Below are 26608 nucleotides of genomic sequence, written 5' to 3'. Positions count from 1 at the left end.
GGCGACATCGTCAACTACAGTAGACACTCGATAAACGGAACTTCAAGGGACCGAAAAAATTAGTTCCGCTTAATAAGAGTTCTATTTACGGAGAGATATGTGCAAAAGTGCAAGTTTATGTGCGTACACACTCTTAAGGGCATTTCATGGAACTCTAAGCACTCGAACGTGAATGTAGCTGATTACTTTTCGGAAAGCAAGAAAACTACAAGAGGTTTAGGCACAATATCCAGAAACTTTATTTGGCAACAATTAGTCACTGTGCTCTAAAAATTCATGAAAATGCATCAAAGTGTCGCTTTCGAAGTCAAGAATGATGTCCTTTTTTTATAACATAAGCGCATAGTGTGCACGGCTCAGGCCTCGACTTGGCGAGTGCTTACGAGCCACCGAATTTAGAAGACGACAACGCGGTAATGAAGCCCGAATAGCACCACGATGACACGAACGAGGCGGCAGAAGCTAAGCTCTGTAACCTCGGCGACTTAAATGGAGACCGAACGACTAGAACAACAACTGTGGTGTTGCATTCCTCGCGCCAGCACGCCTGACTATTAACGAGACGAGGCTTACGAGGCCAACGAGGCTAAAAAAATAAAAAAAAAATAAACAGCCGGAACCGGAAAAAGCTGATGCTATTGGCCATGGGTTTGACAAGAAGTTCCATTTTCGGTTCCGTTTACGCGGTGAGGCAAAACTTTTAGTTCCGATTACTGAAAGTTTTTTTTTTTGTCTTAATACAAAACCAACCAACTTACAGGCTACAGTTCCGTTTAGCGGCAATTCCATTTAAGCGACTTCCATTTATCGAGATTCTACTGTACGAGGTATTCTCCACCAGCTTTGTGACCCTGCACCAGATGAAAGCGTAAAAATCGCTGGTGTCCCACAATTATTTCACTAGTGGCTGGGTGAAGAGTTTGTCGGCGAAGAGGCTCGGAGAAGACAAAGTGCTCCTACCTAGAAAGGTAAGCGCAGATGTTTTTCTTCACTTTCAAGGTCTTTCAACTGGTTGTACATAGTTTTAAAGCATCCACCGTGGTGTGTCGCTGGTTATGACGCTCGGCCGCTGAACCCGAGGGCATGTGATCAAGCTTGGAGACAAAACGCAGAAAAGCGCCCGTGGCCTGTGCGATATCAATGCACGTTGAAGACCTCGCGGTGGTATCGAGCCCTCCACTACGGCGCCTGATTATGAGCCAATGTGTTGCTTGTTAAACACCACATACGATATAAAACTTCAAATTGTTAGTGTTCTATACCTTCACTTGGGTTTTTCAAAGCTTTGTGGTTGTTAAAACACATTTTGCAGAACAGTGAGGTAGTATAGGTGTGCGGTGAAAAAGGGCTGCTGTTTCTGAGAAAAGTGTGCATACTGCACGAAAAAGTAAACATACTTAAGTTTAACGAACATAGAACATTGTCACTAAGTGACATTGCCGCTTTTCGGCGCGTCGTTTTTCGGGGCACTGGTGTCGTGAGGGATCCGTGTTCTTGGCGCTGTAGCCGAGGGGAAGTGGCGGAGCCGAGTCAAGGTCAGTCTCTGCGTACAGTTTAGGTGGATTTCCGAGGAACGCAAAATGGACATAACCTTTCATTATATCGCCGTAATCAAGCTGTCAAAGTCGAAAGAAATTGTTTGCCTGTTATGAAGTGCGCGCCGCAGACTTGCAGGTTTCGCTTCTCAATGTCCAAGGTGGCGCGTTTAATGCGCGCCAGCCATAAGCTAAGCCGCTTCGTGCTCCACACTGTCGTGCGCTGGCGCTGATTCTCCAGGATCTTTGGTATTTAAAAGAATTGGCTGCTTCTTGTTTGTTTTTTCTCAACAGGGTGTCACTATTGGAACAACCAAATATCGCAGACATGAATGTGGTGACAACACGGCTTGCGAGGCTAGCAAGGGCTGTGGGAGAGTGAGCGGTTCATAATATGCATGGAGGACGCATGTTCCAGGATTCCTTTCACTGACGTCAGTGCAAGCTATGCATTGAGTCAGCTGTCCACCGTAGCCTCCGGAACCCAGTCTGTTGTTCGCAGAAGATGCTAGAATAAGATGCTAGAATACGGGCTAGAATAATTGTTTCATAAAATTTTCCAGCAGCTGAAATCAGTGAAATGGGACGGTATTCTCACTAGCGCGTCTTTTATGAAGGGCCACAGAATCGTATCCTGTGTCCTTTCTGCTGCTTACAAAATTAGAGGAGCAATTAACAAGAAGTGGATCATAATGATGATTGGGCAATGGCGATGTGCCATGGTGTACATACGTACGTTCGTGGGCACAGGCAAATTTTTGCTTCAAGTCAGCAACGCATCACATTCCGGGACACACCCGGGGGCGCTTGAATTGAGAGCAGTGTTACAGTCATACTTGACTTAGCGCAAACAGCTTGTCATTGCTCACCTGCGAGAGGCTGAGCTCCCCTGAGCCAGACAGGTAGAAGATCGAAAAAAAAATGATACAAAGCATCTAAAAAGCTCTCTTTCAACTACCCTCGGCTGGGTATTCGGCAGAAAAACGAACTCTCTAACCACTACGAGGGGCAACGGTGTGGTGCTTTGGTGCCCAACTTTCGCATGCAGCGACTTAGAGAATGAGAGAAAACCCAAAATTCAGCGAAAGCATCCACATTAGTGTCACGCAATAAAAATACGAAGCTTCAGTTTTGTGCCAGTGCTTAAACCATTCGACGTAACTTTTACGCCGATATAATAAATAAAGCTCTATGACGCAACAGGTCCGCTTTTGTACCAAGTATAACAACATATTTTTAACACAAAGTTATCGTGCGCGAAACCGTAAAGGATAGGTCCTACACTGGGTACTCTGTACAGACAGCCGTAGCCTTGGTTAACACAATTTGGGTTATTGTTTAGCATTTGCACTGCCTCGGAGGAGGCCAAATTGAGTTTACCTAACCGGGTTAGCATAAATGGAGCTTGCCAACGTCTGTTTGGCATCTTATGCAGAAGGCGCAGACTTGTTGAACGCAAAGAAGTCAACGCCTTTATTGTACGCACACCATTTTGGAGATAATTTTCAGCAATCAGAAAAAAGTCAACCAGTGTTGTGTTTGCCAAGCCTGACATGCACAAAATATAAGAAGTAGTCATGTTGATGTTTCTTTGGGTAAACACGTTGTGTAAACGAGCTCAATCCTATTTATTTACAGGCAACACTCATTTCTGTTTGTTAGTGAACATACTCGCTGGTTGATTACTGCACAAGCATTCAACAATGAGTTTGATAATTATAAAACCATGGAAATATAGAAAATCAAGAAACGAAGGAGCGAAACAGTGCTCTGCGTGACACAAAAAATAAACAGTAAAATTTTACCACTACCATTACGTGGAACAAGCCAACCATGTACCAAATCTGTTGTAGCTCTTATATAGCACTGCAAATTAAAACATCAAAAGCTCTGCTGAAATGCTATAACCCGTTGCAGCAACTTAATGACAGCAGCAGCTGCCATCCAGCCAATAGCAAACTACCCTATCATTTTCAATCTCTTGAGGGAATCCGCCGGGTTACCTTCTTGGTACTCGAAGTACGAGGGTTCGATTCCCGGCCGCGGCGGCCGCTTTTCTGGTGGAGGCGAAAATCCAAAACGCCCATGTGTCGAGATTTCGGCGCACGTTAAAGACCCCCGGTGGTCAAAATTAATCTAGAGCCCTCCACTAAGGCGCGCCTCATAGCCTGTGTAGTTTCGGCGCGCTAACCCCATAATCAGTCAATCCTTCTTGATACTGTTCATTGAGAAAGCTGTTGCGTTGGCATCTAAAAACACATTTCAAAGCCAGTACGAGTACTCGAACAATGATTTGCACAGTGCGCGACGCCAAATGCGTCATTATCATAAAAATAATATGAGGACAGCATTTGATGACGACATTATTATGATGATGACAGCTATCCACAGGGCCTTTCTGTTTCACTTGCGAAGCGCAGGGACGGAAAAGCCTTGCTAAGGTCCCAAGGCACTTTTCTTCACCCGGCTACCGAAAAATGTTACGGTGAGTTACACGAGTTGAAGTGGGTGAATTGTTAAAAACAATGTAGCACACGCTGGACTGCACGGGACTTGGGAAATTAACCATAGGAATGCATGAAAACGCCCTTTGACCGATAACATACAAGAGAGGACGCACTGGCGGGACATCCGGGTATGCGGGAGGCAGTCGTGGTAGCAGGACTGTGCATATCGCCATCCTCCAACAGTTATGCGAGTCCTTATTAATGCTAAGGATTTAGAAGCGCATTTCGAACATCCACTCATTTGTTTCAAGCCCCTCCCTCCGTTCATATATGAGTATTGCCAAGTTCTTTGCCTGCCGTGCCTGCCATACGTGTGGCAAGAGGTCGAACTCTAAGAGTGCAACATTTAGAAATCATTCTGAGGAAATTTAAACCACAAGTTACGCGTTTTGAAAAATGTTGGGAAAGATTTCGGGAAAAATGTTGGGATAGACCATACCACAAGCGGGGAACCGCTGTGGTTGTTACCAGGCGACCGAAACAAGCCCACCGGTCCTTATGTTGTTAAGAAAAGTGCTTGCGGCAATCATCACCTTTTTCCTTATGCTTATTCTGTATGGAGACTTGTTTGAGTTTAAAACAAACTACGACGTGCACTAAACGTTTAATGCTCGTAACTTGATGTCATTCTTACCTCTGCTTCGGCGGACATTGTCACATGGTAAATTGAGGACGAGAAAAGTGAACGGAAAGGCCGACAGGTTATCCAGGCTTAGAGCCAGGATTGCTACTCGGCACTGGGGAAGGGGTGTTCAGGGGGTGAAAGAGAGGGCAATGCCCAGAAAAACAGATATTTAAAAGATGCTTGGTAAAATCTTACAGTAGTGTTTCGCTGAAACACTTAAGATATAGGAGCGTTAAGCGTTCTTAGAGCCGACAAAATTAGGCCGAGGAAAACGTATGTTCCTTTCGCGCTGTGCACTAATAAAGCACTTGACCACTATTTGATGGCGAGGAAAGCATTAAACGAATTTTTCCTGCGGCCGTTTGTGGAATGCCACGCAGCATCGTGACCCCTGCGTTATTGCGGCGCAATCATGAAATATGCGTTAATATGAAATATTAACACTAATGGGAGTAACGTATACCCATATGAAATATTTATGCAACATGAAATAGTCATGAACCCGTGGTTCAGTGCAATATACGCAAGAATGTCAAGTACAGTTATCTTGATAGGCAACGGGACAGAACTCTTTATGTTAGAAAGTAACCACGCTACACTTGTAAGTTTATTGCAGAGGTATGCTAATTTTTTTACCGTGCAATCAATTAAAATAACAGGCTATTTTATCGAGAGACCTAATATACTGGTATACTGTGGCATGGGATAGATTACTCGTGCGAAATAATTGGTAGACTAATATTGAAGGTAACTTTCAAAAACACCTAAAACATACCAGCTTTGTTACTTTTATACCCATGGATAACCATTAAAAACAAGTGCTTTGTTTTGTGAGCATTACGTTACAAGATATTCTACCCGATTTCGTAACATTGGTGTTCACTGAGCAGCACATTGTCGTCTGCTTACTGAAACTCGACACACTTAAACATAACTTAGCATAAATCATTTGTCAAGTTGTTAAAAGTAGTGGCTACAAATTCGATCCTTGGAGTATTCGGCTCTCACAGGACCCTCACAGCTGCCTGTTACTGTCCTAAAAGCACGCTTGAGCATGTTTCACCTCACGGTTCCCGGAGGACCAATCATTGCGATCACAGGAGTTAGCGAGGCCTATTTCATGGGGGCCCAGCACGTGGTTAAGCTCGAAAAATGAGGTTTACGCTTTGATATTGCTGAATACAAGGCTCGCGGTTTGCAGTCCGCGAAGTTACACATCAGGCAAAATTGTTGAGGCAACACATATGTGTGGACTGGGTACTCGTGAAAATGTTGCAAGTGTAACGGTGGCGTGGTCAAATAAAAAATTACACCATCTTCCCGTAGGGGAACCCTGAGTAGTATGCGAAGCAGCCATGGGGTCGACTGAAGTTCCCATTAGTTTTCAGTTCGTCGTTTCTGTTGACGTTCAGCTTCGCGTGCCTTCGTTATATCAGTAGCTTCTTGACGTAGTTTGAATGAGTGAAGGACATAAGGCGCGTTCGTAGCACATGCTCCCGTCACGTTTTGTAACTGCGTTTTCCACAACGCCGGTTTTCACTGATCATGCGTCCTTTACATCAACCCAAAGTATGTACTTGTTAACACAGTACTTTCCCCACTTTTTCTGTTCAGCACATTTGATTTTAGTGTTTTGCGCCGTCATAGTTTCCTGTTAGAACCTTTCGTTGTACGTACTGTCTTATATGCGTTGTGTATTTTGTGACTAAGTGAAGACTCGCTGGAGACGTGACTGAACGTTCCGTCGCGACAGTATTTACGTCTGTCGTCGTCAACGCCCCGTGCTTGTCAGTGTATGATGTATATATGTACATCTGTGTAAATAAACGTTGTGTTACAAAAAAAACCGTTTTGTAGCGCAGTGGGCAGAGCGCCACGTACCTCTCGTTGCGGCCAGAGAGTCGTGGGATCGAAACCGGGCGCCGCCTAACTATTTCTTTTTATAGTGAACTGCACTGACGTCAGCCCAAACGCTGACGGGGCTGAAGATACGCGCATGCGCAATAGAGTGCGGACGGCGGACAACGACAACAAGGGAGGGAGGGACACAGCCCCGAGCATGAGATGCTTCGCATCTAGAAAAAAAAGACGTGCACTAACTTCTTTTTTTTTTCTGCGAAGGGAGCCCCTAGTTTAGTATCATAATGAGAGGCTTTTGGAAGTGTACAAGTTTAAGTTTCTGAAATAAGTGTCCTGGTTAACAGTATCAGATGCTTTGGGCGAGTCGCAAAAAGAAAGCAAGCAATAATAAATTTTGTTCAAATCCTGAAAAAAATTCGCCTGAAAATTCGTTTTTAGAGACACTAAAGTGTTCGAGCCAATTGGGTTGCATCCGTAGATTAGAGTGTCATGAATACAAATGTACCACTGGACGCACCCAGCAGCTGTCTATTACAGCAGGAAATGGGAAAGAATGGAGCATCGGTATTGCTGCTCCATACACTTTTAGTACAATGATTCTGATATCACAACGCATCGTTTGCGTCGTACAGAAATCAAGAGATCTACGAAATGTGTGACATTTTAGTTAAAACACATTTTATTTGGTCTTTAGTGTCCCTTTGGGCCGTGCACGCTGCTTCTTCCTTAAATAGGAGACATTATCAGTTGGAAAATTCCCAATCAATCAATCAATCAATCAATCAATCAATCAATCAATCAATCAATCAATCAATCAATCAATCAATCAATCAATCAATCAATCAATCAATCAATCAATCAATACGTTGTCAACATTCCTAGAAACAACCCATAGGCCTTTTTAATGGCTCACGAATAAAAAATCATGCACCCCTCCGTGTAACGACGACGATGGTTGAACGCGAAGATTTCTCGTGATGGATTCTTTGGGTGGCCAATCCCACACTGCGAGTATGATGGAGGTGCGCACAACTTTTCTAGAATACCCGCAGCAACTCTGGGGTGTGCAATCCGTAGGCCTAACGTTTGGGTTTGGGTTCGGCGTGAATCGGTGCCTGCTGCTTGGCGTTCAGTGAGCAATTTTTTGAGTGGGTGTCGGTTCGAGGCGTTAAACACCAAGATGTGATGTTAGGCCTAACGTCCATACCTCAAAAAGGGAAAGCTAGGCCTAATGTCTTGTGGCTAGCAGCTTTGCGGCACGCAGAGCAACGCCATTTTTCTGGGAACGGATTCTTTGGCTGTCGTCTGATTTTTCCAAACCGCTTCGACGATATCGAAATGGAACGGACGCCCGCTGATGAATGACGATCATTCATCATTATCGTTAAAAAAGTTGCCTTTCCTGCAGGGCTTATTGGCGTACAACGGTGCCAGTGAGGACAATAAACCTTCTCTTTAGCAGAAACGAAAAAAAGAAACGCGTAAAATTTTCAAAGTGAATGCTGTGCGCACTTATAATTTAAAAAAAAAATGGACCAAATCGGCATGGCACAACAGAAAAACATAGCTTCGCCATCCAAATCATTGAATTCGTTCATCATGAGAGGAGGTAGAGGGCAGGGGAAGAAAGCGAGGGATGGGACGGAGAGGGAGGAGAGGGAGTCACGTGACCAGGGGCTGCATAAGACTATCGTGTTTCGACGACATTTGCAGCGAGCAAACATATGCGTGGCTAATTTTTTAATTATTATTTCACTTCCTCTAGCTCTGTGAAGGAAAGTTCGACAGCCACCTGAGTGCAGCCATACGGCTACATACGGCAACAAAAACAAAAGGAAACAGGCGACGCAAGGTATGCACATCTCACACACACAAAGGAGGAAATATCATATCTTACGCTGAACAAAAATTACACGCTTTGACAAACACACACATACATATGCACGCGAAAGGTTGTTGCGCATGCAAACATACTGGCAAGAGAAATATGTAGATGGAATAGTGTAAGCCGTAATAATAATAATAATAATAATAATAATAATAATAATAATAATAATAATAATAATAATAATCAATACCCAAAATAACGACTCAAGAGTGATAGGTACGCCCGAGAGCAGAAGTTTACGGCCCACGAAAGCAGCAATTTTGAGTTATTTCTCAGCCGCACGGCAGCCCGGAGTATTATGTGCCGTAGTGTTCATTAGTTCAGTGCTTATGCGACATCTCGCATGCATTCGACAGTTTGTCGGGCTCCTATAGGAAGAGAAATAACCTAAAATTGCCATTTCTCTGGTCCGTAAACTGTTGATCATGGCTCTACATCGCTTCGGTGTTCTATAGGTACATAAATCAGAATACCCCACCACGTAACTGCAGCATCATGAACCTTGGCGTTCTTTTCTATTCAGGTTGTCTCTTATCACTGAGCTCTGTGCTTCCTGCCTCATTTACTGAGCCATAGCCTCCTGTATAATGCCTTTGTGCCTGCTCAGTGCCAGAAATTCCGCCGTCCTCTGTGGTGGCGCCCTAATCCCAGGTTCTTCTGTGTTGGCGAGGGCACGGTCGACATTTGTGTTAACACCTGGCAACAATGGGTGGTTTTAAAAAAGTTGTCCAGGCCCTTTGCAAACACGAAATACGTGTTGTATAAAGAATACTCTGGTTCTAGCACTGACGGGCAACTCCTGTTTGAACAAAAAAGGTATAAAAATTGACGAGGCTATAAATAAAACTATCTAGTAAGTGGCTGGGGTGACGCTAGAACTTGACAAAGGTAATTACACAAGAAATGGTCTTTCTCGGGCTTCCTTGTTCGTTCGTAAATACTTTAACGCAAAAGTTTTTTTTCTGCGTTTCACTCGATTCAGCCAGAAATGTTACGGGTGAGATCACTAGTGGGTTTGTGACCCACTGGGAATTGATCGGTTATTCAGTATGTGATTGGGGAAGCAAGAATGAGTGTAGCGGGGAGACGTAGAGAGAGAAACGAGCTAAGTGCATGCTGAATGTTTATCCTAAGCTTATAGAGGGGCCCACAAATACTGAACATCGCCTTGAGCCAAAGCTATTAAGCATCATTATTTTTCACTTATCAACTCCTGTAGAGCGGGATAAAAGTTAACTGGCCCTTATCACAGTGACAACTGGGAGGACATGTATACATTTTGTTGTGAAACTCCCGTAGTGAACCCAAAAGGGCGAGCGTGCAGGTGGGAACAGTACACTGAACGCCGTTTAGTAGTTCTGCGACGCCACGCATAAAGCTTCGGTCTTTAATTTTGGCTCATGAAGTCCAAGCTCGCCGTTTTGCGGACTTTTGTAGCTGGAAGACGCCTTCGCGTAGCAGACGACGCCGAGGTGCGTTTCAGTTCCCCTCCGCTTGAAACAGCAATTCGCATCGGCATGACCATCGAAAAACTTGGGAACTTTGTGCCCCACAGTGAACGGGCTGCTCCAATGGGTTTCGGGGCGATAGAGCTGTCACAGTCGGTTATACAGGAGGCTATGACTGAGCCCGCGCTGATTCTAGTTGGTTACTTTCCCGCTAAGTACGCACGCATCCATCGTTCTTGCGCCATAGTGCGGTGTCGCGGAAAAAGAAAAGTGTGCCTCGGAGCGTGTACTGTGTGCGCGGGAGCGTCATTCGCCCGCGGAGGGTCAATCTCACTACAGCGGCCGCCATGCACTTGGGGGTGAGCTTTATATGGCCAGAGGGCCGCTGTGCGTGCCCGAATGGGCGAGCAAAAAAGGTGAATGGGCACAGGGGAGCGCAGCTGCTGCGGCCGCCGCAGAAAGGCCGCTCGGCTGGCAGCAGCTGCTGCGCAGCCCTTCCTACTGGCAGTAAATTCCCATTCTCTATACCGTCCCCATCACAGGTGCGCGCCCTGAGATTTCGCAGAATTAACACGCGGCCACCTCTACGCGATTAGCCGCGCTGCAGCGTTCGCGGGAAAACAGCGCGCGGCGGCTGTGTTTCAATACTGAACAAATTACTGCCGCCTACCTGATTACTCATGACGCTTCCGCCGCGATTCCCGCGAACCCCGATTTTGTCTGTCGCTGTGTTTTTCTTTCCTGCTTTCGTCCCACTTGCTCCTTTCATTTTGTCTTTTCCATGCAGGAACCTTTGTGCGATGTTGTAAATTGAAGCGTGTATACAAGGCGATTTAAACCCAGCCATTGGGGCAGGAAACGAGTGCTCTACGATAGGCGTCCGAGAGACGCGTTCTAGGGACACCTTCGTCTAATTTTTGTACATATAAATGAAAAAGCACGCGAGCGTACCTGAGTGCATAAATGGTGCGACGATTGCGTATTTGCCTGGAATTCCACTCCACCTGGGCCGTAAACGCCATCATCTTCACTGAAGATTAGCTCATCTTGAGATGCAATATACACTAAGTCACAGCCGCTCGAATGGACGAATAAAACAATAATATGTAACAACTCAGACACCTATCATAAGAGGAGTGAAGTGCAATGTGAGGCAGTGCTCAAGCATAGCTGCTTACGGAAGCGATAAATGTACAGTTGTCGCCGCCAATACGTAGCGACGTTCCTTTACCCACGTGCCCATGTTGAATTCAGTTTGCACGCGATTGCTACGGAATGAACTTGGCGCGAGGCAGTCGCATCGTGGTACTACATATACAATAAGTAACCCTTTACCCACCGTGTATAGTAACCGTAGACAGTTTCTAAGAAAAAAAAATTACAGCACGTTTCTTGAGAGAAACATGGTTAAAACGCCATGCTTTCTGCCATGGAACCTGAGTCAAGTCACACTCCAAAATCCAAACTACTTCTGCCGTGTCCGAATGGTGCAATAGGATAGACGTTGGCTTCATAACACAAGAGACCCAGCTACGGAAAGCGTGTTTTTTCTTGAGGCGCTTGATGTATCTTCGCTTATCATCATAATCTTTTTGTGAGACCCATTGTGTAAAGTTGATTTTCCTGCACTGTTTTTAAGTGACATCGAACAACATCAGTGATGCATAGAAATCTCTGCTTTAATGATGTCTGCTGCGTATGAGGTGCAAAGGGCGGATAGAGCGAAATCGTTAATGAAGCGAAGAGGTGAGCTTTCCTGACGTCCGGCATTTCTACTTCAAATGAGCTTAAGTAGTGGTATTTACAACGGTGTCCGGGAACCTCCATGGGTCCACGATGGAATTTCGGGGGTCAGCGAAGCCCTCCCGTAAATTACGCCCCCTAACCCCATTTTCCCTCCTCTCTTTCGTCCTCCTCTGATTACACAAAAAGTGGCTTCCCTGCATGGCACGCACGTTTAACCTCTCGTTGCGCGTAATCTAAAGGTGGCTTTTTGCCCTACACAACAGTTGTGCGGAAAAACCGAGTACACTAAGGGCGGCCATCAGGTGGTTGGGCAACTGTAGCTGCAACAATAAATTCTTTGACAATGGGGCTCTTCGACGATCAGTCTCGTACTCGCGGCATTCTACTAGAGAAGCAGCCCGGCATTCGTTTTTCACATACATCTCCAGGGCGCGGGGTAATCGTCAGACTACCCGCGGACTATCCGCGGTGAGTCCGAGACTGTAACTCGAAGAGCTCAAATATGACACGGATCAGCATGAAAGCCAGACAAAGAAGGCAGGCATTGTATAGATGTACGGGAAGCTTTAACTGCACGGGGCAATTGTTCGACATTATGGCACCGGTTGTCGTTTTAGTGTTTTTATTTGACACTCTGTTCCACGCGAAACGCCGTCTACCGTATAGCAGATAAAATAAGAAGAGGAACTGCAGTGATCACCGGCATGGCCGTGGCCATCAATTCCTTGCCTCTACGTGTCTGAAGAAAATGTCAGTGAGCAGCTCTAGTTTGTCCTGGAAGCTGTGGTCAGATGTCTCTAATAGAGTTGCAGCCATTGCGGCGGTAGCCACGTTTCATCTTCGTTTTTTTTTTTATATTGTTGACTGAAGCGCATTTGGGCTATACAGCTCAGGTGTCGAGATTGGCGACCAATACTGCCACGAAATATATTTTCTTCAATTCGGTTCGGGTATATTTTGTGTTTGCATCGGCTCGATGAACTATTAGCAAGAGGGGGGGGGGGGGGGGCAGGGTAATCTTGTGACATATGCCATGGATGGGACTCGTTTCTAATCGCGAATGGTAATCTTATCCCGTTGTGAAGGCGTGAAATCCGCGTTCCTTCTGCCGTCACGCCACGCCCGACTGTCTCGTTTGATGCGGCAAGTGTATGTAACCTGTCCGCCACTCACCTGGACTACTCTTGTTTGATCGGCAGTGTTCCAGATTTAGCTTGATGGTTCTGGGAAGGAGAGCACTCTGGGGTGTAATCATGCAGGCCAAACGCCGCAACTTTCAATTTCTCGACATTTAACTGCGCACGTCACTTTGTAGACTGCTTCTTCTACATTCAAGCTTTTGTTCTAGTTTATTGAACAGCGCCATTTCGCTCCAGCTAATTTTAGTTTACTGGGGCGTCGCTAAGTCCCCCATCACCTTCGAAAGCCCAAAAGTGATTTGCGGCACGCCCCTGGTTAGGAACCACTGAGCTACAGAATGGCGACGAAAGAATTCTGCGCAGACGATATGAAATAGAGACGAATAAGAATAAATAAGTACCCGCTGCGGTGGCTCAGTGGCGGAGGCGCTGCTTTACCAAGCACGAGGTCACGGTTTCGGTTGCCGGCCGCGGCGGTTACTGCTATGATGACTGCGGAGAACGAAAACGCCCGTTTCTCTTGAGATTTCGGCGCACGTTGAAGCTCCCTTTGTCGTATAATTAACCTGTAACGCTCTATTCTGGCATACACAATGACCTGCGTGTACCTGCGGAGCGTGAAAACCCTCAATTTGAACCTGAAAAAGTAGAGAGAGAGAGAGAGAGAGAGAGAGAGAGAGAGAGAGAGAGAGAGAGAGAGAGAGAGAGAGAGAGAGAGAGAGAGAGAGACCAGAACTGCCGCACGCATTGTGCGTGCGCATGTATGCACGAGCGCACATGCAGATTTCTGAAGGCAAGGCTGTTATGTAATTTATTCACTGATTCTTTGTAGGAAATGGTGGACATGCGGTCACTAATTTTGGGTGATGACTACGTTTATTTCGCTCATCGTGACCACCTTACAATGCCGTAGGGCGGCGAGATGCAGCTCGGCAAATAAGCGGGTTGCCATCACAAAACAAGCTCACTTAGTTTGTGTTAAAGAAAGGGCAAAGTAAGGACAAACCTCAGCTAAAGCAATTTGCTCGAAATCGATAGGTATTTTTTTTAAATCAGTTCCTTGCACTTCAAGTACAGGTGATTGTTAAATTTTTATGTACGTGTGCTTCTGCGTACCAAGTACGCGGGTTCAGTCCCGGCCGCGGCGGCTCCTTTTCTGATGGAAGTAAAGAGAGAGGAAAAAAAAAAAAACGTTTGTGTGTTGAGATTTCGACGCACGTTAAAGATCCCCAGGAGTTTGCAATCAATCCAGAGCTCTTCACTACGGCGCAACTCACTGCGCAGGTGTACGTAGCTTCGACGTGTTAAACCCCACATCAATTTTTGTCGTTCAGTGGCACGTAACTTGTCCAGAGTGCGCTCTCCTACAGTTCAAGACACAGCCATCTTCGCTGGTGTCAAAGTTGCAAAATCTGAGGGTGTCAATTTTGACCGTCTCGTACAAGCTTCCGGACTCGAAGCACGTGCGGCACTTCCAGTAAAATGTGATGGTAACTTATCGTCATCGTTTCGCGCTCTTGGCTGGTTGCATGCGTAAAAATCATGCAGTCCTCCGTCTAACGACGACGATGGTTGAACACGAAGCTTTCTCGTGGCAGATTGTTTGGTTGTCGGCTGAGTTTGGACTGAGTTTCGACCCTGTCGAAATGGAGCAATCGAATAGGCGCCGGCTTCGTGAAGCGAGGGACCCTGATTCGATTCTGGCAACTGAAACATATTTTATTTTCACTTCACCCACGATCATTCATCATCATCGTCAGAGAAAGTTGGCTGTCCTGCAGGGTGTTTTCCCGTTGCAGAATACAACATTGAGTAAACTGAAGCTTCGCTTTAAACACTGGACGCGGGGTATGCACTACAGGTGTACGACAAAAATATTCGCGAGGTAGGGTATGCATGCACGTGACCGGGAATAAGCAAAAATAAAGTCCTGGCAAATGATGAACAAATATTTCAAGCGACTCCAAAAACAACACAAAATAAGCTAGTCATTCTATAAGTGAAACCGGCCACCCTGGACTGCAGCGTTCCCACGAATCCTGGTTTTTCAGAGTAAGCTGTCATTCTCTCTCTCTCTCTCTCTCTCTCTCTCTCTCTCTCTCTCTCTCTCTCTCTCTCTCTCTCTCTCTCTCTCTCTCTCTCTCTCTCTCTCTCTCTCTCTCTCTCTCTCTGTCTTTTTTCTTAACAATCGCCTTTTATTCTTCTCCCTTCCTTTCTTGCTTGTTCTGGCCCTCGCATTCCTTTCCTCCTTTTAATTCTCCGGTATTTCCTTAGTATTTTATCTCCATCCCACCAATTCTTTCCCTGAATTTTATTTATTCTTTGATGGCTTAGTTGCTTCATTCTTTGTCATTCTTGTCTCATCATTTTTTTTTCTCCCTTGTTATCTTTCGCTTCCTGCTTTTCTGTCTTCCTGCCTTACATAGTTTTCTTCTCTTATTTCCTTTACCCATTTACCCCTTGCGTGTTTCTGTTCTTGTTACCCCTCCCTCCTTCCTTCTTTTTCTGTTTTTATTTAGTATACTTTCCATGCTCAAAAGGGACACAAAACTAAAGAAAAATAAACTACCATTAGTAGTAATATAACAAGACAGGGTAAAAAGTGTTACATTTGTGTATATAACAACGTGTGAAGCTTATGGGCATTGCGTTGACATATAATATTAACGGCTCAGATTGGCCATTGGATTTAACTACAGTAATCAAAAGGCAAATGACTGCAAAACAAGTGAGATAAAATACATGCCATAAGATTAAGATCATTATACATTGTTGATTCAGTAATATTATGGCGATAATACAGAACGCAGTCTTACTGAACGCCGCAGGGTGCCCCGGCTTTCTGCTGACTGTTGCGCCGCAGGGCGAGAGGAGCTGAAGCGGCGGGAGTGCAACGACTGGTGGGCCGCGTGCTGAAATCAGTCCAGTTCAGCCGTAGGCACTCTGCTTTGATTCGAAGACGGCCCGCCCGGGGTCTAATAACCCTGCAGGCTCTCCAAATTCTTTCCAAAAATCCACCCACCACCCCGATAGAACTGATCTGTAGCACAGCCCACACCGGTGTGGGGGGTAACGAGGCGGCTCACGCTACTGTTCGAGAACTCACTATCCGAGCGGACCCCAGCCTTGTTCCCTCACACGGTGCCAGATCGCTTCGAAATAGCCTCCTCAGCTATCACAACTTGGTCCTACACTACCGTCTCTCCCACCACGCGTTTCCTCCCGCTCATGTCAGCCTTAACTCCCAGGAACGCACGTGACAGCTCTTGCAGACCGACACTCTTCCATGTTGCGCAGTGCTGCACCATATTCACCCCTCACTATTTCCCGATTCCGAGTCAAGAGATTCAAAGAGTCAAAAGATCCAAAGAGTCAAAAGGTCCAATATTGGATCTTTTGACGCGTTGGATCTTTTGACTCGCTGGATCTTTTGACTCACTGTGGACCTTTCGACCCGTTGGATATTTTGACTCGTTGGATCTTTTGACTCGTATTGGACCTTTTGACGCGGCTAAGGCGAGTCAAAAGGTCCAAAGAGTCAAGAGGTCCAATATTAGACATTCTGACTTCTATCTTCTGACGGGGCTAAGGCCGATCAAGTGATCTAGTCTCTTTATGAGCCTCACCTTGGCGTACTTTTGTTTGCTAAGGGCCAAGATTATAACTCCGTTGCCTCTTCGTTTTCCCAACAAGGAGCTTGTTCATTCGTTCTAAGCACCAATTTCCGAGCCATATATGCTAGTTTTTCTTTCAAGTATATGCATGTTGCTCTCATACAAAAATACGTTTGCGTCACGGGCATGGGAAATTATTTCAGTGGTTAAGCAAACATTAACAATGCCATTTGCCGGGTCCGGTCTTTTCAGTATAGGGCGTTTCGGTTTCGGGGCCTTTCGGTACACGGAGCTTTCGGTACAAAAACCAATTCAAGCGCGCGTTGTAGGCAGCAAGATGTGTGCGTCGTAGCAGTTGTAGACACAAAATCGTACTTATTTATTACTCGTGTTCTTGCTCGTAATTCTGCGTTATTTTAACGTAGTGAAAAGGTCATGCGGCCTTCCCAAATGAAGCACTATTTATCTGCGGACTTGTTGCCGTAATAACTGTAGCTTTGAGATAATATTATTGTTGCGTATATCGCGTTCTTTTTAGCAAGTTATTATCACCATATCTTTGTTTAAAAATCAGTGACACTAACAATTTTTTTCCACTTTCGAGTACTTCTGATAAAGCTGCGTAATTGATCGCCTTCGCTAGGAGGTAGGATTGATTGATTGTGGGGTTTTAAACGCGCCGACGCAACGCAGGCGATGAGGCGCGCCGTAGTGGAGGGCTCCGGCTTAATTTTGACCACCTGGGGATCTTTATCGTGCGCCGAAATCTCGTACACACGGGCGTTTTTGCTTTTCGCCTCCATCAGAAAAGCGGCCGCCGCGGCCGGGAATCGAACCCGCGACCTTGTGCTCAGCAGCGCAACGCCTTAGCCACTGAGCCACCGCGGCGGGTGGGATAGGAACCAGTCGCTTTCTAACTCAATCACAAACAACTTGTAACTTTTCAGCATTTTGCATCTATGTCCTCTTCTGTGTGCTGGTAACACAACGCGCATAATGCCTTATTACGGATGCGTTACCAAGGGCACCTTCTCTACCTCACCGGACGTTTCTGTCCCGGCGTCACCCCATTTCCAGGAAATCGGTGTGTTTAGTGTGTTTGTGGTTTGAAATGCCCAAAGGCATTGTTAATGCTTTTTGGAACATACATAGATTTAGTTTGCAGAAAGAAGAGGTCATTTGTCATTTTCGGCGTTCTTCCTCAAAGCATACTGGCCATACTTTGGCCGTGGCTTTGTTCTTATCCGAGACCAATGTCAGCATCAGCTCCCCACCGCCTGTAGCTCTCTAGCTGCACAAAATGGAAAATGGAAGCGAAGCCACACAAGCAGGTGTTGGTACTACACTATCGAGAGTGTAAAAAAAGAGACACGCGGACTGCAACTAGCGACTTCAGGTTATCATGACGTACTTCAACTCAGGTTACCTGGAAACCTAGTAACCAGCTTCCCAAAGGGTAGCAATGGAGCACTGCTATTCGAACTCTTGATTTTTCTGTGGATGTAATAATGAGCCATATAAGGGTCATTTATTTGACGGATATTGACTTTGATAAACGAGATGCAAGAATATTTGTCCGGAATATTTTCAGCAGCAATCATACAAGTCAGCGCAGCGTAGCCGAACATGAGCGACATGTGGTCGTGGCTCGTCGACATCGCTGAAGCTCACATTCTACATAAGCAATAACTACCAAAATATTCTAATGTAATAGTATCAAATGACAGAGGAGCGAGAAACGAGAACAACCTGAGAAATAAAAACAAGCTTGATGAATGGTGTTGTTCATAACGTTCAAATTAGCCACGGCTTCATTCGGCGCGCCAAGTGCATATCTTCTACATTTAGAAGTGAAAGTTCAAGTATGGGAGCGAAAATAACGCTAAAAATACAATAAAATGACGCAGTCTATAAATTGCACACCCTAGCCATGGCTCCGAAGGTTCTCATGATTCGTCGGACCTTCTGACGCGGTTTCGGAATTATTGGACCTTTTGACCCCTTGGATCTCCTGACTCGTTGGATCTTTTGACTCGCTTTGGACCTTTTGACTCATTGGATCTTCTGACTCTTTGGACCTTTTGACCCACATTGGACCTTTTGACCCGCTGGATCTTTTGACTCGGCTGTCACGTGATTATTGGATCTTTTGACTCTTTGGACCTTTTGACTCTTTGGATCTTTTGACCATAAGCGCTATTTCCCTCCCCCAACTGCCCTTCGTGCGGTGCTCTAGCCACCGTGTCGCACTCCATGTGGGCATGTCCCAATGATCCCTTCCCCTCCATAACGTGTGACGAGCAGTGGGAGGGGGCGTTGGGTAGCTCGGATCGGGGGGATCCAAATCTCCCTGGTGAACCGAGCCACCGCTGTCGCCGCCAGTCTCATGCCACCGGCCACCCCGCCCTCTTAACTGCATTGTACAATAAAGTTTCTCTCTCTCTGTCTGCTTTTCCTCGTGGCTGTGCGGATGCCTGCGCGCCCTTTTTCTTTGAAATATATTTTTGAGCCGTGGGCTCTTCCTTTTTGTCGTTTTTTTTTTTTCTAAGTCACGCGCTATAAATCACTTCGCAGCCACTGGGAGTACTCCTTTTCTTTCTGTTTTATTTGTGAAAGCGGTGATATGGTGCACTTCGCAGCCAATGGGCATTCAGGAGCCGTTACTGAGGCTAGGCAACGCCGACGCCGTCCTTTTTGCTTAAAAAAGGACTATGTATTTTTTTCCCATTAAAATAATTGTTGAGCCTTCCTTCTGTTCGTTTCTTGTTGTGCTTCTTTTTTTGCCTTGCATTGTTTTGTTTCTGTTTGCTCCTTTTGTATTAATTTCATTCTCCCTGTGCTGTTTTATTTAATTTTTATTCTGTTTTTTTTATTTCTTTCACGCATTTTTATTTTCATTTCGCTTATTTCTATCCTCCCTCCCGTCCGTACCTTTATTTTCTCATTTTTATTTTCTTCAAACTGATGTTGATTCATATTTTTATGCTTAGTTATGAGCGATTATGGGGGAAAGGTGCAACCGACACTACCCCAAAGAACTCAAGTACGACGAAAATAAAGCCTCACTGTGCCCCACTTAAAAAAACACGCGCTCGCCCTTTTGTCGCGTGTTTGCTTTATTGCGAAAGCGCTTTGGCATCTGTTTTCGTCTTTCATCAAACATTGTTTATTTTCCCGCTGTATCCTTATTTTTTCCTCGCCCGTCGAGCGTCGTTTGTTGTCCAGAGCTTACATGGCAATTAATAGGGACAACGGAGCCCGCATGCGCCGACAAACTTGCGCTTACTCCACTTCCCCCGAGTGCCCTCAGCGAGCACTCTGCAACGCGCACTGAAATAATCGAGCGCTGTTTCAGTTTTTCCCGCGCCGCATTCGGCGCTGAGCGTTTCTTTCTTTGCGATCCCGAAGGGGACGCAGCAGAAAAGCGGCCAGGCGAAAGGACGACGAAAAGAAAAGCGTGCGCGCTTGGGAAAAAGGGGTGCTCGGCTTGAAAGAGGGGAACCGGCCGTGAGGAGTCCTTATTAGTAAAACCTTAGTAATGAGGACTCGGGAAGCTGACAAAAGCCACGGCGTCCGTGCTCCAACAAATACACGGGGACAAATGCAGACGCATGACGGATGTTAGCGGAAAGTGCGGCTTGTCTGGACAGGCTGTTGCCGGCGGTCGGAGTGCTTTCGTTAATTTATCTTTCGGTCCAGAGACGGCGTGTGCACGTATCTGCGGACTCCGTCACGTCTTTTCTTCGCGGTAGCGTTTTTCGGAAACGGAGTTTGTTCTATCGCGTGTCATTTTTAGCGTTGCCTTCTGAGTCAACCGAACAGTTTTATGTATGAGCGCTCGTATGCCCCCTTTGGAGCTACTTGAATTCGTTGAATTTCCTTTTATTTTCTGCTGTGTTTGTTTCATGTTGCTGAAGAAGAAGAAAACGCATTCGGAAATATTATGAACTTCTACGACAACCTTTTGGTTTAAACATATATACTGACGGTTCCAGGAAGAGGATGGGGCATTTTGTTAGCGTCCACAATCAAGGTGGTTTTACTCAGCAATTTCTGACTGCAGCCTCCGGAATAATTTAAAAGGGTGGGCATTGGGGGCCTCGGGGAAGGTCGTTCTCAAGTAGCGCGTATACTCTAGCGACTCGTCTAGCGGTCGACTCAGCATGGTTGAGTCGGCCGCTTTCGAATTTCGTTTCCCAGAAGTCAACGCCACAGCTGGAACAGTGTAAACATTTGTGCCTCGAGAAAGTACAATTTCAATCTTTGCACAAACGTAAAACTGCGGTAGGACACCATTATTACAAGGAGCTAGGTGGCCAGTTAGTGGTCTCGGGGGAAATCTGACATGAAATTCTATGCGTGTTCTCAAGAGCATTAGTTGTGGTGCTTCAATGTGCTGGGCGGCCAAATTTAATAGGCATTGTCACTTCGAAGTTCATTCGTAGTACTTCACAAACTTATAATCTTGGAACTCGTATAAGTTATCAAATCTGGTCTGGTGTCTAGTTCTTTTAATCGGAAGTAATGCTTTCTGCATAAATAAGGCTCAAGATTGATGTGCGTTCACAGCTGAGTGCTAAGCGATCAGCGCTGCTCCTCCCCCCCCCCCCCCCCCCCACTCCATCCTTTCTTTTCTTCTAATTTCTGGTCACAAGGAACTGTGCACTCCATGTTTTGATATCCCAATTACTGCTTATTGCTTATCGTTTCAGCGTCCAGGCTTTGGCTATTACTTAGTGTTTTTTTTTTCCTTCTTTGACATTTTACCCGCATCGATTTTATTTTTATTGCTTGCTTCCTCACCTGCAAACTTCCTCCGGCATCTATTCCTAAAATTCCTGCTCCGAACTGCTAAGCGTTGGCGACCAGTGTCGTACATGCTATAAAGCAACGACTTTAGGGGGCGGTTTAGTGGAGGAGCCAACGTCGTAGTGCAGCATGTAGAGAAAACCAAGGTTGGTTAGAAGGTCGTGACTTCTCCGTTACGCCACACAGTCGTGGCATCACCCAGGTCGTTACGTCAAATGTGAAGCTGCGTAAGATACAAAAGTAGAAAACCCCCGAAAGTACCCAAAAAATCGCAAAGGCCTAACTAATCCGGCTCCCTCACACCATTAACTCAAAGATAAAAACTACAATGACACCTAAGCACTATCCACGATGTAGTGAATGTGAAGAAACTAGTGTGCAATTTGCAATTAAGCGCCGTTGGGCGTTCGGTGCCGAGAGCAGCAGAACGGGAGTGCGGCTGTGCGTAGCGCGGAGCGCCCTGGCGACTGTTGCGCTGCTGGGTGAGGCAGCGCCGACGTGTGCCTTTTATTTCCAAAGCACGCGCTGTGCAGTCACGGGGCATGCACCTAGTTTTTTGTTTTATTTTTGAGGCACGTGCTATAGGGCTCTATGCATGCCAAGGCGTGCAAACCAGCATGCGTTTGTATTTCCTTGTCGAGGATGACCCTACGGAACGCGTCGTAGCTTATTCGCCACGAGATCGACCTATAAGTGAAGACAGCGTCACGCTGCCAGTGTGGATGCTCCGCTGAGCGGTATAGCGGACAAATGCACGTTTTTGGCGCGCGTGGTGTCTCTTTTGCGCCTTTTGTGCGCATGAAACGCGTATACAAGAGTGCTATGCTGTAGTTCGGTTCCTCAACGTTCAATGCATTGCACGGAAGCGGCAATAAGCTTGCATTGTTACGCCGAAAAAGCGCGACCCGCCGGGAATCACTGAACGGCCGAAGTAGCGACACGGGACCTATATTCGGTGGTTCGTAGCATGCAAGCACTTTCCCAATGACGGATTTGCCTAACCAAATAAACAACATGACGCATTACTGAATTTACGGGGTGCCTTGAAAAGCTAACAACACTCCAATGCCCCAACATTCATTACAGGCGCTCGCGATTCCTGGTTTCATTTGGAAGCCACCGAAACATTTCTTCATTTTTATGAGCGTACAGATACAGAGTTACCAACGCACGTCTCTTACCTGCAGGCATAAGTCAAATTTTGGCGACGTTGAAGGCTGGTGGGCAAAACGCCTTCGTATCAGTTATTTTACTATATCATCGTAATTCAAGTTGCCACCGAAAGCATGAACGCCCTTAGTGAAGTCAACATAACGCGTCTAGTTAGATTAGTGCAACGTGACTACAGCTAGGTTACAGTGTTGTAAATACTCTTCTTGGCTACCTTACACTGAGCGGGAATTTTCTGTTCCGGCTACGCTGTTGATTAGTCCTGTTCTCTTTCAAACGTTATGGCTGTCTGGAAAAGCAATATTTGTTTGAAATCCTGCAAAATGTCGCTTAGAAGGTCTGCTAAGCAACACTCGGTAACTGGACCATGAAGATAGGAAGTGAACTTGCCCAGTTATAGGATTGGTAAAACGTTCCTCCGCGATTTTACCTTTAGAAATAACGAAACGGGTTCCCGAATACCTGCGCTATATCGTCGACTGAACCTCAATTGTGTTTCTAGTGACATTCGATCTTTGAGTTTAGAAAAGGCACGTATAACAGTAATGTATGCTTTTCATTTGTTTAAATTCCGGCCGTCGTTCCAGCCGAAGCGCGAAGAGAAAAAAGTTCAACGCGAAGAGCCAAACTTTCGCGATCAGTCTTACGTGCTGGTGGAAGCGCCGTGCCGTCCTGTTGTGTAACGGTGAAAAGAGCGACCCCAAAAAGTAGGCAGATATAATAAACATCAGTATTTCAAAAAGTAATTATGGGCACCCTTTTTACGAGAATGTCCAGAAATTATGGCTGACGTTTTTTTTTTTTTTTTTTTTGAAAACACTGTTTAAACCCGGCAGTGTGAGAGAAAGGAAAAAAAATGGCTCCAATCCACGCTGTGAAGGCGGTTGGACTGCGAAGCTGTAAACGACACCCAGTACGATTACCCACGCGGCGTCAGTTGATTTTTCACTCGTGGCTCTACAAAAAGCCACGTGTGTGAATTCAAGTGGACTGAGCGGGAAACTTGTGCGCTGTGCCATTTTCCCAGCCTCGACTCTGCCAGCCGTTACCTGGGATTCGCGGGGCGTAGTCCCGGACACAGCAGCGCGTCGGCCGGGCTAGAGCGGCGGCGGACAGTCCCGGCCGTGCGTCGGCAGAAAGAAAACGGAGAGGAGCGTCTTTCGAAGCGTGAGGAGGTGGGCGGCATGCGCGGCTATGGCGTCATTTCTCTCACTGCCTACCCTTCACTGTCGTTTCATGTGTCGCCTCCAAAAAGCGCCCTCCCCCTCCCCAGATGCCTGAATCCAAACCACCGTCAGTGTCCCCGTCTCCTCGTGCGGGCGTAGCATAGTCATAGTCGGCAAGACGACGGGCTCTCGCTCCTCTTCTCTTCTGGCCCAGGTTCGATCCCTGGCGGTTCCAGTGGTTTGTTTGTGCAGCCTGGGCTACTAGCCAGTATCCAGTATTAGCCTGGGAGGTTTCTTTGGGCAGCCCGTAGTAGCCTCGGAGTTTTCTGCTGACGCGGACACGAGAATTTCCTCGGCTGGTTTGAGGTTTACCGCTTCGCAGTAAAACAAATCCATCAAGTCGTGAGACAGGGTACATGTTGCAGAAAATATTCGTGTTTTGCCCGGCTGGACGAATACTGTTCAGTTACACGATCTTCAATTATGTTTTTTATCTTACGGTCCCCTTTAAGGGGTTGAGACCGGGATAATTTGAAGCATACGGTTATGTGGAGAAAAGCACGTTTGTGGGCGAGCTGATTCGTGTGGGGATTTGAAAATGGGCTACATAAAAAAAGGAAAAGGACAGGCGCATACTCACAACTGCTTAATGTCAGCGAAATATCCGGCTGAAATAGTCTCGCACATGCGCAGAAATATACTTAAGAATAGTCTTAAAAACAGACGCAAATGTCACCCAGTGTCGCGTGCCACTGTCCAAAACAGTACTTAAAAAAACATGGGGACTTCCCCGAGCACAGGCTTCTTGGCATGTGTAAAGTATGCCTTTATAAAAGTATGGACGGTGCAGGGGTACAGTGCAGAATAATTGTTTTTGTTGTGCTAAATTTTTTGCAATGTGATGGTAAAATAATGTACATATGCACGACTCCGTCGGCTCTTTTTTTTTTGTTTAATTTATTTACTTATGTCCTTTAAGAACAACCACGCCATTTCCACCGAAACACATTTGGCCGTCCCCAAGAGGAAAACGATTGCCCTAAACGGCACGAAAAGTACAAGAAACTTTGCAAACAGTCTAAACAAAGTTATTGGCATATTTCAAGCGCCAAGCGATGACCACGGCGACGATGTTTCACTGAACTAAAGGAGCTCGCCCGCAGTCCCGGGACGGCCGCGGATTATTGTGTTCCTTGATAAAATCCGAAAATAGAGGTTTAAGGCCATTGCTCAGTGCAAAACAAGCGGTCATATTTGTTTTTTATCGTGACCAGCGCGCGCCTTTCGTCGTGCGCAATGTGAACAAGCGGCCGACGTGAAAGCGGCATCCACACTGGGAGGGGTTCCCCACTCCAACGCCAAGGGTGGACTGTGTTCGATCTCGCAACGAATATGAATTCAGGTCTCTCGTTTTGGGGACGCCGGGTTTTTCGCGCAGTGATCCCCTTAATGCTTTCCCATTAAAAACGAAACTATAGAAGTGGGCTAGGATCAACGTCGGCGAAGCGATATTCAAGAGGACCGAAAGCGCTGAAGAGACCATTAATAAAAGCCGCAGAGAGAGAGAGAGAGAGAGAGAGAGAGAGAGAGAGAGAGAGAGAGAGAGAGAGAGAGAGAGACCCTTTATTGCCAAAAGGGCTAATTCAGGGGAGAGGTGTTGACCGGTGGAGGAGGGTCCTCGGTGAGTTTCGCCACCCGAGCGACGATGACTGCTTGCACCGCTGACTCCGAACTGCCCAACGTCCTTGCCCTGTGCTCACCGTCTCGATATGGCAGAAATGCTGTTCCAGCAACAGCAACCGCAAAAACCCTTGGCTCCAGTCCACGCTGTGAAGGTGGTTGGAAAGCAGATCTTTAAACGACACCCAGAACAATTGCCCATGCGACGTCACTTGAATTCACACACGTGGCTCCGCAAAAAGTGAAACCCAAGAGTCTGCCAGCCGTTACCTGAAATTCGCGGGGGCGGCGTCCCGAACGCAGGAGCGTCGGCCACGGCCGGGTTAGAGCGGCGGACGCCGCCGTTGTTGCCCCGCCGTGTGTCGAAAGAAAGAAAACGGACAGGGGCGTCTTTCGAAGGGTTGTTGATTGTTTGTAAGGTTTAACGCGCCGACGCAACGGAGGCGATGAGGCGCGCCGTAGTGGAGGGCTCCGGATTAATTTTGACCACTGGGGATCTTTAACGTGCGCCGAAATCTCGTACACACGGGCGTTTTTGCTTTTCGCCTCCATCAGAAAAGCGGCCGTCGCGGCCGGGAATCGATCCCGCGACCTCGTGCTCAGCAGGGCAACGCCTTAGCCACACTGAGCCACCGCGGCGGGTCCTTCGAAGGGTGAGACAGAGGAACATACCCATTCTGATGTGGTAGCTCGGGGCTACACCACCGCGCGACACATGCGCAGACACTGAAACAACTCGGCATGTGCGCTTAGCGATTCCCATTTATACCCATTTAAACTAGTTTAGTAAGTTTGAGAATTGGGACAAATCTGAGGGAACTCTTATAATCGCTATCAGAACCAGTTGCTCCTTTCGCCTTTTGTAATACCTATTATAACATAACCGCATTGGTATTCACCAACTTAGCAAGCGGTATCCCATTCGTGGCAAGCAGTGCGCAAAAGTTAGCGTTTCTCTAGCGACCAGACATCTGTATGTGGTCTCTACATTTTGTTTTCCCGCCCTGCAAACCAATCCTTAACGTATTTTTGCCGTAAGGCCACTTAATTCCGTCGTGTCTGGGTTACTCATAAGGCGCTGTCGAACAAGTTAATCAAGTCGTGCGAAGGAAGCGCGCGATGGACGCGAAGTTACGCCAAAACAGGCCCAAAACAATCGTCGCTGACGCAGACGACAAAGCCGACGGAAGGGTTCCGCCGACGCGCCCGACGGGGTGAGCAGGCACTCACGCGCGGGGAACGCTGGGTAACCAATCGCCGCGCCATCTACACTGTGCTCCGTGAGTGAAAACCGCCCTCCCCTCCCTGGCCGCGTTGGGAGCTTCTTGTCCTGCACGCCATGAAGGAACCGTTGGTGGTAGAGGTAGAAAGCTTTGCTTTTAAGAAACACGTTGCTAGGCAACACGCAGAAGCGTCAGTGC

General features: G+C 46.6%; 1 protein-coding gene across 1 annotated transcript in view; it reads left to right on the top strand.

Moving 5' to 3' along the window:
• The window catches only part of Cac (calcium voltage-gated channel subunit cacophony), a 906370-nt gene that overhangs the window by 50437 nt on the left and 829325 nt on the right, over positions 1 to 26608 (top strand). The window lies entirely within an intron of this gene.

The sequence above is a fragment of the Haemaphysalis longicornis genome, unplaced genomic scaffold (assembly GCF_048455015.1).
Source record: "Haemaphysalis longicornis isolate Haplotype H1 unplaced genomic scaffold, Haemaphysalis longicornis Haplotype H1 scaffold_1, whole genome shotgun sequence".
NCBI lineage: Eukaryota > Metazoa > Arthropoda > Arachnida > Ixodida > Ixodidae > Haemaphysalis > Haemaphysalis longicornis.
This window is presented reverse-complemented; position numbering and strand designations above follow the sequence as displayed.